Source organism: Lactuca virosa, chromosome 5 (assembly GCF_052849685.1).
Source record: "Lactuca virosa cultivar CGN04683 chromosome 5, Lactuca_virosa_CGN04683_v6, whole genome shotgun sequence".
Classification (NCBI taxonomy): Eukaryota; Viridiplantae; Streptophyta; class Magnoliopsida; order Asterales; family Asteraceae; genus Lactuca; species Lactuca virosa.
In genome coordinates, this window is record NC_136430.1 from 187,226,149 (window position 1) to 187,240,563 (window position 14,415).

The window sequence follows — 14,415 nt, forward strand, 5'->3', positions numbered from 1 at the left end:
ATATTTATACCCCCTTTTAGGGTTTACGGCCGTAAAAACCTTTGTTTAGGCCGTAAACTCCAAACTCTTGGAGTTTTGGAATATTATTGTTGCACAATAAACCCTAGGGAATCCTCTGTCCTATTATCTCCTGAAGTACTAACTTTAAAACGCTCAAACTTTTTCCAAAAAGCTTGAAAGTTAGCAGAAACTGTTCTAACTTCTATTGAATTGAATGGTTGTACATAATAGAAATTTCAGGTTGTCACACATGTGGCAAATTTCACCAAGTTAGTGCTCTATCAGGGATTTGACTTGGTCGATTTTCTCGAACCAACGAGTTAGAGCAATGACACCTCCAGTGTCGTCGGAGGACTTGGGCTTCGCATTCATGAAATCCTTGTAGGAACACTCCTTCGGGTGTCCCTGGCTACCACCGAGGTTAAGGGGATTGATACCACTACCCGATCTGCTAGTGTCTCTAGAATTGATCTGCGACATGGCGGCAGCCACAGCGGCGGTTACTGCTGCTTGGAAGACAGCGGGATCAAATCGGGGTGGTGTTTGCGGCGGTGAATTTGTCGAAGTGTTGTTTTCTTCTTGGTGGACTTCTTAGGAGCCATCTTTCTCTAAAATGATTCAAGAGAAAATGATGGTAAGTCCTCTATAGGTGTCATGAGTCAGGTGATAATGAACGAGATATATCTAAACCTGACAGTTAGAGTGTTCTATTAAGCGATTTTACAAAGGAAGTCTACTAATACAAGTAAACAATCGTCATGGAATTTGTGACAACCCGAAAATTTTTGCCTTGTAAGTCTATCCATTCAATTCAACCGTGTGTCAGACTCGTTTCTGCTATCTTTCAGCCATGTTTAGAGTCTGTTTAAGGGTTCAAAGCTCAGTACATTCAAGCATTGGGTATAGGATTGAGTTGTGTAAGTTCTTCATGTTGAAATCGAGCCGAACACTCCATCAGAGGGAGTGTATGGCCGTACACATGAGTATACGGCCGTACACCCATGTTGGCCGTACACCCCCTCCATAAGTGTGATATCCTTTTAATTCTAGTCATTTCTCACATTCCCAAGGCTAGAAAATCGATTTCTCTCTCAAGTATCATCGAGTTCTTCATCCCCGATCTTCAAAAACGTAAGTGATTCTTCCATGTAGTTGTTGTTATCCTTCTTAGTCATGTATCACCTTTTGATTTCATCCATGAAAATCATCTTTTTGGGTAGATCTTCAAGATCTTCATCTTTCACCAAGAACACACACTCGTTCTTGGTGGCTGTGAACACCCTTTTGAGCCTCCAAATTGTAAGTATCCTTTCCCTATGCTTAGTACATGTTAGGATCTCATTCTAAACACATTAGAAATGACATTTAGCTGGAACAAAAGGGAATGTATGACTGTACACCCATGCATGGCCGTACACCCCTCAAAACACCCCGAAAGGGCCTCCAAATTGAGAATCTAGTTCCTATTCTTGTTGAGCATTAGTCCCTCAAGCTTCCCCATTGATTCAAAGACCCTCTTGTGCACATTTTACCATGAGTGTACAGCCGTACACTCCATGGCCGTACACTTCTCATTGTGGCTGTACACACCATGTAGTGTCCGTACACACCCATTTGATGAATCACATGTGATTCTAACACTTGGTCCAAGTGTTTCCTAGTTCCTAAGGGTGTTTCCTTGCATGTTAGTTGCTTATAAACACTATATTCATGCCAATACATGCCATATATGTCATTTAGGACTCGTTTGTGTCTCAGGACTTCATTCGTGGAACTTCTCATCCTTACGCGCACATTCGTTTGAATCACCCACATAAGGTGACTTCATACCCCTATAATCAATCTTTTAACTATTTTAAATGATTTTAAGGGGGGGAATACAAGTTGAACACATTGATAATAGTGTAAATGTTTTGTTATAAACATCTTTTAAAGGATTGCTTATGTATTGATAAGTGATCAAAACATTTCAAAAAATCTTTTAAAGTTATGTTACTTTATAGTTTACAAAACTCCGTTTTTAAAAGTACAATCATAACTTAGTAGATAAAATGAGTCTTTTCTTCAAGTCAGTAACAGTTCAAGTAAAGATACTAGTAAACTATAGTAGGTATAGTTTAGAGGTTCAGTTCACACTAGACACTAGAACAGAAAGAACATACTATAAAGAGAAATAGGGAGGTAGATACAATACACGATAACATAGAGAACATACTATAAAGAGAAACAAGGAGGAAGATACAATACACGATAACAGAAAGAACATACTATATACTAACAGAAGAACAAATCATGATTAACTAAAGTATACCAATGATCACTAATGCATTGTTCTAAACAAAAGGTGATAATAAATTGGGTATACAAGATCAAGATAACTTTAATGTGAGACTATTTCAAGGCTTAACAATCTGTTTGCTGAAGTTGCGTTTTGTAACCAGAATCTCTTGCAGGGAGAGCGTATAGTATGGGTACAACCACATCACATTATGACTTTAATAAAACAAACTACTTTTAAGGTAATCAGTACTTCAGTATGTCAATTTAAAAGACAACTGTGTACTTACATTTTTTCCCATTACTTTCATATTGTGATAGTTCCACCTGAAAGTTAATGCAAACTATTTTCGAGCTAAGATAGTTATAAACTAGGGAAAACTTACATCATTACAAGCGACAAACAGAACAGTCGAGTCTAGTACATTCAGTAAGAAGGGGTGTGACAACCGTCAATTCTAGTCAAGTCAAAGTCAAATAAAGTCAACAAGTCAAACCGGTCAACTCAACTAACCCTTGTATATTAGGGTTTACATTATGTTATTATTGTATAACTCGCTATTTTAATAAGAAGTTATCACTTGGAAAGTTCGTATGTTCAGAATTCTTAAACCCTAATCAGGGTAAGTGATGAAACTACTTGGTAAAACACTATTTCGTACCCTCGGGGGCGTATAACACTCATAACAAGGATTATTGGGTCTTGCGAACCTTGCATTTCAAGGCTAAACACTCACAAAAGTCACAAATAAAGTCTCTCTAAATCTCTCTCACTCTATCTCTCTCTATCTCAAATCTCTCTCAAATCTCTACCAAATCTCTCTCAAAATCTCTTTCAACTTTTTATAATCACTCGGGGCATCCCGACCCTTAAGTTATTTGACAACAACTCGAAACGGGAAGATAAATGGAGAAACAACCTTAAGGAACCGAACCCTCTTAAGGAACCGAACCCTCTTAAAGGACCGAACCCTCTTGAGGACCGAAACCTCTTAAAAGAACCGAAACCTCTTTAGGACCGAAATGAACCGAGCCTTCGGTCCATTTCGCTTACGGGTACCTTCGCTCCATTTTGCATTCGGTCCGGATCGGACTCTCGGGCCGAAGTCACTTTCGCTTCGCCTGTCTTGCCTTCGCATGCTCCTAGGAACTGAACTCACTTTCGGTCCGAACAAGCCCTTTCGGTCTATTTTGGTCCATTTCGCTCCAACTCACTCTCAGTTCCCTCCTGACCAAGTTCTCGTGCAAGGCTTAGTACCAAAGCTACCTTCGGTTCTTACTCTATAGGACCGAACCTACGGTTTGGTCTCGCAAGTTCGCTCCTTTTTCCCGGTTTTCGACTAGATTTGTCTTTTAAGCTCGTTTTTCATGATTTTGACAGGGATTTTTCACCCAAACCCATATTTTAATATATTAAACTCCATAGACCCAAAATTTAATCATATCTTTGAGGGAAAATCATATCTTTGGACAAAATCTTGTACAAGGTATGGCTTTGGAGTGTTGACTTTGCCAAGAATCTATGACACCAACCACCCACCCACTCCATGTCACTATTCCCACATTACCTCAGTCAAATCAAGATCTCCCCATACCTCTACCAGATCTCTTCCGTCAGCTCACTCTCTAATCCCTCACTCTCCTCCCTATAAAACCCCACTCTCCTCTTTCCAAGACACACTTTTTACACTCTCATACTTCTCTCTAAAAACTCGAGTTCCTCTAGGAGTCACAAGTTCTTCCCCTGTTACTGGTAAGTTTTTCCTTCCTACACATAAACATTCTACACAACTTTACCAAAATCATAGAATCCTTACACAAATATCATCATATTTGTTGCTAGATCTTCGAATCTTCAAGCATCTCCCAAGTGTTATTGACTTGGAAACTTCCTCTCTTCATCATCCATCCTAAGAGATCACTCAAGGTGAGTTCATACCCCCACCTTTTCATGTTTTCTTCAAGTTTTAGGGGGAGAATACAAGTTAAATAACCAAAAACCTAACTAAACTCAAACATCAGCTTTCAACAGGAAAGTTTAGTTCCATTCACGGACTGTTTTGACCATCTTAAACTTAATATCTTTCAAAACTTTTTAATATGCAAATAGTTCAGCTTCATACCTTTAAAATGACTACTTTCACATCTCCATACTGTTTTTCTACAATTTATGGTGATTTTTACAAAACTGCCTATCATTTCAGAAACGAATTCGGACCAGTCTGTGAATCTGAATATTTTCACACACGTTAGAGACTTCTAAAAATCAAAAAAAACAATTATGAACAAACTAGACACATTTTCTAAACTCTCAGAGTTTACGGATTCGGTTTTTGACTTCGTATGATTTTCCTATGATTTTTCTAAAACAGTGTAGAAAAGTTAAAAACGAGTTAACAACTTACAATTTTCGTAACACTTTGTAACATGTTGAGCAAAGTGTAATCTTTGATGACTTCATATTTTGCATGTGCTTTTCTGTTGTGATATATTTATATAACAGAAAATATTCTCTGAAATATAAGAGTCCTTTGTAATTACAAATAATGCAAGATGAAACATAATAAGTATAGTTATGTATTTGTTAAACTGTTACATACACATGAAGGGTCTTACCACAATACAAATGGATTTTCAATTACTATATGGTAAACTATAATAGGTATAGTTTATGGATTCCACATTTCAAACACACTACACGTAAACTCGTTATCGTAAATTGTGAGACGCGTCTTCATTGTACTCTTTGAGTACTGGTTAAAAATTCCTGAATTAGTTATAACCAGAGGCTCTTGTAGGGAGAGCGTGATAATTGTGTACAAATCTATATTGGGGTTGACAACCCACACCCATGCTGCTAAGATAGTCCGATCGGCCGATCGGGAGTGACAAATGTCATTTCGATTCCGACGTCTGAAGAACGTCGCAGCAGGCAACTCCGTTATAGTATGGTTATAGCAACTCACATAGGGAGATAACGACACTTATAGTTTACGGGAATTTCTACTTAAAAAGGGGTTTTATCTATCTAAAACTACAAACACGTTACAAGTACAAAACACACTCTTATACTCGGTCTTGGGATTTAAGACTATATAACATTCTATAAGAAAATATTGGATTTTTTGAAGTATACATTACATTTATAACCAAAGGTTTTCAAACTTGGAATATAATACTCGGTTTCATTTCAAACAGAAACTACTATACATGCTGGTAGTAACCAGGGCTTTCAAACTCTTCATCCAAAAGCTTATGAACTCACCAACTTAATTGTTGACACTTTTTCAAAACTACTTGTATTCTCAGGGAATCAGTAAAACAGACAAACCGCAGCTTTTGAGGATGCGACGCTAAGGCGTCAAACAGTTTATTTTGTCATCATAGTGTAATTGATTTTGAAACATGTAAACTCATACTATGATGTAACTCTTTCAATTATATTTAAGATGGTTGTAATTACTTTGAGCACTATTATACTCGTTATTGTGATACTATACATGAAGTCCTCCACCCCCGGATGTTTCCGCCATCCTTGGTTCGGGGGTGTGACAGATTGGTAACAGAGCATTGTTTATAGTGAACATAGTATATCAAACCACATAAGATATACAAACTATAAACACAAAGGGACTAAGATTCTCTGATCTAATGGTTTTCCTTACAAGTATACTTTTAAAAATAATAAAAGCGTTATGAAAAAGTATAAGTACATACATGCATACCGGTATAGTGTCACGTCTAAGGAAAACGCAAAAGTTAAAAATAGAGGAGTTGTGCAATGTGAATATGCCTTGGGATATGCAATCAAGTCTGGGAGGAATATAGCCTAATCAACTATATTCATCCGAGAAGTGACTAGTATATGCCGGGGGATGGTCACAGTGGACAACAAGTCTATCAGCTTACCGACACCCATACAAGACACACGTTAAGAATCAAACACAACCGTTAAAATACTATAGGAGTATTTTATGTTAACTAAGCACAATATATCTAGATTCATTATGTGCCTCTTACACCCCTATTCTCGTACATACGACATAGCAGGATTTCATTTACCCGGAGACCCCTACTTTCCGAACCAGGGGAACGATGGTTGGTTGGAAGCAAAACCGGAAGAGGATCCCGAGAAAGTATTCGAGGAGGATCCTGAAGAGGACCCCGAAGAGGACGAAGAATAAGAGGATGAGCCGGAGGAGGAAGTCATCAACCCTCCTTACATCGCCAGGGTACCTGCAAACCGATTTGGCTACAACGGGCCCGAACCCCGTTGGGCAACAGTGATCGAGAGATGGAGCCGTCAACAACAACAACGATCACCATTTGGCAATCAACAGGGTTACTACGACCTCAGTCATGGGGGACCGGCTGACAGAGCCCTCCCAGTCGTGATCCAGCAGATCACAAACCTTGGGGACCAGAATCGGGAAATGGCGAATCAACTTCGGGACCTCAATGCGGTTGTAGAAGCCTCAGATGCTCGTACCAGGGACTTGGAAAGAGACTTCTATCCAATGGACCAACTCATCGAGGACCTTACCACCGCTCAGGCGGAAGTAAGGGAGTACCAGATAAGGCACGCGGCGCTCGAGGAGAGAGTGATCACGGCCGAACACCGAATTGCGGAGCTTCATGGAGCCTCAACCTCGTCTCAAGGCCATGAGGGACCAGCTGATACCACCCGCCTCGAGTAGTGCTTGCACTACTCACATTTTGTTATAAACTAGGTTTTCGAGTATGTGTTGGGACTACTCTTTCCTATAAGTAGGTTTAACCCTGCACCTTAGTGACTACGCTAGTCGGAGGGTCTATGTGCTACCAAACGTTTCTGTTACGTTGATATAATGTAGACCTTCTATAAGTTCAAGTTTTCCTAAAAACATGTACTAAATTGTATCAATAAAATTTGGCATGCATTTTATTTTATTGGGAATTCACCTCAGATTGCATAACATAACATTACAAACTATTTGCTTATGGTGACTCTGAGATTATTTAATATATACCTCGAGCTTATGTGTAATTAAGAGGTGATCGACATAGAAATGGTGAGTCCGCCTTGGATCCTGTTCCTTGTTTGGTTGTGGGCTCAGGACAGACTCATTAAGTTCGACGGTCTATTGAACCTTAGTTGCACCCAACCAGTATACATCAAGTGGTCTTATGAGTGGATCAGGCATGGAACAAAGATTAGAATATTTAATTTGAAGTCATAACTACTAAAATTCATAAGTTTATTTATCTAGACTCCTACTATGAATTGTTTGCAAACATTTCAAAATCGGGAAATACTATACTTGAAAACTAATAACCTAGTTTTATGACGCCCGACTAATAACCATTACTAAAAGACTTATACTCATTTCATCTTTGAAATTATATAACTGAAAGATGCCGCCTCGTAGGTTTGCTAGACGCACTGGCAGAACGCAAAAAAATTCACCACCGCCGCCTCCCCAATATGATCTTGATATGTTCCAAGTTGCGGTCATGGCCGCGGTGGCAGCTGCTATGTCCCAAATCAGCACTGACGGTGCCAGGAGGACAGGGAGCGGTACTAATAACTCCACTGAAGGAGATTGCCAAGGTCATTCGAGAGAGTGTTCCTTTAAGGACTTCACTAATGGCAAACCCGATTCGTTCAATGGCAGCGGGGGAGTCATCGATTTGATGTAGTGGTTCGAGAAGACCGAATCTGTCTTCGAGATCTGTGCCTGCCCTGAAGCAAACAAAGTCAAATTCGCAGCTCGCACATTCACCGGCAGAGCCCTTACTTGGTGGAACGGCCACGTAAAATCTCTAACTCTTGTTGTGGCTAATCCGATAAGCTGGCAATACTTGAAAACAATGATGCTGAAGGAGTATTGCCCAAGGGGTGAAGTGCAAAAGTTAGAACAAGAACTGTGGAGCCTCAAGATGACGGACTCTGACCTTGCAGCTTACACTGCCCGATTCAATGATTTAGCACTCCTCTGTCCGGCGATGGTCACTCCAGAAAGCAAGAAGGTGGAACGATATCTCTGGGGATTATCTTCCCAGATTTAAAATAGTGTGTTGGCCTCACGGCCAACTACCTTTGATAGTGCCAAGGAGTTGGCACAACAACTCATTGATCATCGGGCCAGCCACGACACTGTGACAACCACCTCCGATCGAGAAAAAGGAGGGAACAACAAAAGGAAGTTCTAGAACAATAAAAAGAAACAAACCGGCGCAAGACTCCGCCAAGAGACAACAAACTGTTTCCATCCATGCTGCCACTACTCCTTCTACACCAGCACCAGTGAGGCAGGATGCTGGAAACCTTCCCAAGTGCAACAACTGCAACTTTCACAACAACGGTCCTTGTCGGGAAATGCACTGCAACAGCTGTAACAAAAAGGGGTATACCGCCCGTTTCTGTAGGGCGACTGTCCAACAAGCCGACCCGGCCGCCAACGCCGGAGCAAGCCGAACTTGTTACGGCTTCGGGGAAACCGGGCACTACAGGAGGGACTGGCCAAAAGCTAAAAACGTAAACACCGGCGGTGTCGGAAGGATCTTGGCCTTAGGGCAGGGGGAAGCAAGGGAAGATCCCACGGTGGTTACCGGTACGTTTCTCCTCAATAACTCATATGCATGCATATTATTCGATAGTGGAGCGGAGAGGAGTTTCGTTAGCCACAAATTCAAACAATTATTAAAACAAAATACCCAATCACTAAAAGATACATACGTCGTAGAAATGGCAAATGGAAAAACAGAAAGCACGAATGACATATACTCATGGTGTACCCTCACTCTAGACAATCACTCATTCAAAATCGATCTATTGCCGGTTTCAATAAAAAGATTTGACATCATCATCGGCATGGATTGGTTAAGCTCAAATCGTGCTGACATTTTGTGTTACGAAAGGGCCGTTCGCCTTAATCTGCCAAGTGGCAAAACTTTTGTCATCTACGGCGATAAGCCTAGTGCAAACCTAGAAATCATCTCTTGCGCCAAAGCCCAAAAGTATCTCCGAAAGGAATACCACGCCTTCTTATCCCACGTAGTGGATAAGAAACAAGAGGTGAAGAACGTCAAAGACATCCCGTAGGTCTGTAATTCCCTGACGTATTCCCAGAAGCCCTTCCCGGAGTTCCACCCGCACGACAACTCGAATTCCGAATCGACCTGATCCTCGGAGCTACCCCCGTAGCCAAAGCGCCCTACCGTCTATCGCCAGCCGAGATGCAAGAACTATCCAGCCAACTAAACCAACTGCCGAGCAAATGGTTCGTTAGACCCAGCTTCTCGCCTTGGGGAGCACCAGTTCTGTCTGTGAAAAAGAAGGATGGGTCGTTTCGCATGTGCATCGACTACCGCGAGCTAAATAAGCTTACCATCAAAAACCGATACCCTTTACCCCGAATCGACGACCTATTTGACCAACTCCAAGGAGCATCTTACTTCTCAAAGATCGATCTGAGATCGGGATACCATCATCTACGGGTTCAGGAGGAGGATGTCCCCAAAACAGCGTTCAGAACTCGATACGGTCACTACGAGTTTGTAGTAATGCCCTTGGGGTTAACAAACGCACCTATAGTGTTCATGGTTCTAATGAACCGGGTGTGTCGTCCTTACCTAGACAAGTTCGTGATTGTCTTCATAGACGACATCCTGGTCTATTCCAGGAGTAAGGAAGAGCATAACAAACATCTACGACAGGTATTGGAGACACTAAGGGCGGAGAAATTCTATGCAAAATTTTCGAAGTGTAAATTTTGGATCCGAGAAGTGGACTTCCTCGGTCATGTGGTTACGATAAAGGGATACACGTGGATCCCTCCAAAATCAAGGCGATTGAGAACTAGTCAGCACCAAGGACGCCTATAGAAATCCGCCAATTCTTCGGCCTCGCTGGCTACTACCGAAGCTTCATCCAGAACTTCTCCAAGATTGCCAAACCACTTACCACTCTAACCCAAAAGAGTGTGACTTTCAGCTGGGGAGAGAAACAAGATACCGCTTTCCAAGCATTAAAGTAGGCCCTATGCAGCGCCCCGATTTTATCCCTGCCCGAGGGAACCGAACACTTTGTGGTCTACTGCGACGCATCAAACCAGGGTCTGAGGTGTGTGTTAATGCAACAAGGAAAGATAATTTCCTACGCATCGAGGCAATTAAAAATGCACGAGGCCAACTATGCCACACATGACCTTGAATTGGGAGCAGTAGTATTCGCCCTAAAGATCTGGAGGCACTACCTTTACGAAACAAAGTGTACCATCTTTACCGATCACAAAAGCCTTCAGCACATCCTCAATCAAAAAGAGCTCAACATGAGGCAGAGACGAAGGGTAGAACTACTGAATGATTACGAGTGTGAGATACGTTATCACCCAGGTAAAGCCAACGTGGTAGCTGACACTGTAAGTCGAAAAGAATACTCGGGTCTCCGAGTAAAATCATTAACCATGACAATCCATTCGCACCTGTCCATGCAAATCAAAGAGGCCCAGCTGGAAGCTTTGAAGCCTGAGAATGTGGCAAGTGAGGCTTTAATGGGAATGGATAAGAATCTGGAAGTCAAGAACGACGGAGCTCGTTATCTCATGAACCGAATTTGGACACCGAAATTCGGTAGGTTCAGGGACGTCGTCCTGAATGAAGCACACAAAACTCGATACTCCGTACATCCCGGTTCAGACAAGATGTACTGAAGAAACTCTACTGGTGGCCGAACATGAAAGCCGAAATCGCTACATACGTGAGCAAGTGTCTGACTTGCGTCAAGGGTAAGGTAGAGTACCAAAAGCCTTCGGGTTTACTTCAGCAACCTGCGATACCTAAATGGAAGTGGGAACGAATAACCATGGATTTCATAACCAAATTGCCTAATACAACGGTGGTCTTGATACCATTTGGGTAATCCTCGATAGATTGACCACATCCACACACTTCTTGCCAATAAAAGAGACCGACAAGATGGAAACGTTTGCTAGGGCGTACATCAAAGAGGTCGTACGACTAAATGGTGTACCGATATCCATTATCTCAGACAGAGATAGTAGATTCACTTCACGGTTATGGCAGTCCTTACAGAAAGCTTTAGGGACCAGGCTAGACATGAGTACGGCCTACCATCCACAAACCGACGGGCAAAGCGAAAGAACTATTCAAACCTTGAAGGATATGCTAAGAGCTTATGTTATTGACTTCGGTAAAGCGTGGGATACCCACTTACCACTTATTGAATTCTCATATAACAACAGCTATCATACTAACATCAAGGTCGCGCCATTTGAAGCTCTTTATGGCCGCAAGTGCAGATCACCACTATGATGGGCTGAAGTGGGAGATACACAGTTAGCAAAAGGGCAATTCCCTAACAGCCCCCTCACTGGGCCTGAAATCATAAGGGAAACTACAGAAAAGATTATTCAAATTCGAGAGAGACTGAAAGCATCTCCAGATCGATAAAAGAGCTACGCCGATAAGCGACGCAAACCCTTGGAATTCCAGGTTGCGGACTGGGTGCTACTGAAGGTCTCACCATGGAAAGGAACGATACGTTTTGGTAAACGTGGTAAACTAAATCCAAGGTATATCGGGCCTTTCGAAATCCTTGCCAGGATTGTCCTGGTGGCATACAAACTTTGGCTACCACAGGAACTTAATAACGTACATACTACCTTCCACGTGTCAAATTTAAAGAAGTGTATGTCTGACGAGTCTCTTGTGATCCCACTCGAGGAAATCGAGGTCAACGAGAGTCTCCACTTCGTAGAAGAATTGGTAGAAATCATGGATCGAGAGATCAAGAGAATGAAACAAATTCGTATTCCTACTGTGAAGGTCCGTTGGAATGCAAAACGAGGACCCAAATTCACCTGGGAACGTGAGGATCAGATGAAACAAAAATACCTGCATCTTTTCCCCAACTCTTGAAGTCCCAGTCAAAACACTAATTTCGAGACGAAATTCCTTCTAACGGGGGGATGATGTGACAACCGTCAATTCTAGTCAAGTCAAAGTCAAATAAAGTCAACAAGTCAAACCGGTCAACTCAACTAACCCTTGTATATTAGGGTTTACATTATGTTATTACTGTATAACTCGCTATTTTAATAAGAAGTTATCACTTGGAAAGTTCGTATGTTCAGAATTCTTAAACCCTAATCAGGGTAAGTGATGAAACTAGGTAAAACACTATTTCGTACCCTCGGGGGCGTATAACACTCATAACAAGGATTACTGGGTCTTGCGAACCTTGCATTTCAAGGCTAAACACTCACAAAAGTCACAAATAAAGTCTCTCTAAATCTCTCTCACTCTATCTCTCTCTATCTCAAATCTCTCTCAAATCTCTACCAAATCTCTCTCAAAATCTCTTTCAACTTTTTATAATCACTCGGGACATCCCGACCCTTAAGTTATTTGAAAACAACTCAAAACGGGAAGATAAATGGAGAAACAACCTTAAGGAACCGAACCCTCTTAAGGAACCGAACCCTCTTAAGGAACTGAACCCTCTTAAAGGACCGAACCCTCTTGTGGACCGAAACCTCTTAAAAGAACCGAAACCTCTTTAGGACCGAAATGAATCGAGCCTTCGGTCCATTTCGCGTACGGGTACCTTCGCTCCATTTCGCTTTCGGTCCGGATCGGACTCTCGGGCCGAAGTCACTTTCGCTTCACCTGTCTTGCCTTCGCATGCTCCTAGGAACCGAACTCACTTTCGGTCAGAACAAGCCCTTTCGGTCTATTTCAGTCCATTTCGCTCCAACTCACTCTCGGTTCCCTCCTGACCAATTTCGCGTGCAAGGCTTAGGACCGAACCTACCTTCGGTTCTTACTCTATAGGACCGAACCTTCGGTTTGGTCTCGCAAGTTCGCTCCTTTTTCCCGGTTTTCGACTAGATTCGTCTTTTAAGCTAGTTTTTCATGATTGTGATGGGGATTTTTCACCCAAACCCATATTTTAATATATTAAACTCCATAGACCCGTAATTTAATCATATCTTTGAGGGAAAATCATATCTTTGGACAAAATCTTGTATAAGGTATGGCTTTGGAGTGTTGACTTTGCCAAGAATCTATGACACCAACCACCCACCCACTCCATGTCACTATTCCCACCTTACCTCAGTCAAATCGAGATCTTCCCATACCTCTACCAAATCTCTTCCATCAGCTCACTCTCTAATCCCTCATTCTCCTCCCTATAAAACCCCACTCTCCTCCTTCCAAGACACACTTTTTACACTCTCATACTTCTCTTTAAAAACTCGAGTTCCTCTAGGAGTCACAAGTTCTTCCCCTGTTACTGGTAAGAGTTTCCTTCCTACACATAAACATTCTACACAACTTTACCAAAATCATAGAATCCTTACACAAATATCATCATATTTGTTGCTAGATCTTCAAATCTTCAAGCATCTACCAAGTGTTCTTGACTTGAAACTTCTTCTCTTCATCATCCATCCTAAGAGATCACTCAAGGTGAGTTCATACCCCCACATTTTCATGTTTTCTTCAAGTTTTAGGGGGAGAATACTAGTTAAAATACAAAAAACTTAACTAAACTCAAACATCATCTTTCAACAGGAAAGTTTAGTTCCATTCATGGACAGTTTTGACCATCTTAAACTTAATATCTTTCAAAAATGTTTAATATGAAAATAGTTCAGGTTCATACCTTTAAAATTACTACTTTAACATCTCCATACGATTTTTTTACAATTTATGGTGATTTTTACAAAACTGCCTATCATTTCAGAAACGAATTTGGATCAGTCTGTGAATATGAATATTTTCACACACGTTAGAGACTTCTAAAAATCATAATAAAATTTATGAACAAACTAAACACATTTTCTAAACTGTCAGAGTTTACGGATTCCGTTTTTGACTTCGTATGATTTTCCTATGATTTTTCTAAAATAGTGTAGAAAAGTTAAAAACGAGTTAACAGCTTACAATTTTCGTAACACTTTGTAACATGTTGAGCAAAGTGTAATCTTTGATGACTTCGTATTTTGCATGTGCTTTTCTGTTGTGATATATTTATATAACAGAAAATATTCTCTGAAATATAAGATTCCTTTGTAATTACAAATAATGCAAGATGAAACATAATAAGTATAGTTATGTATTTGTTAAAAT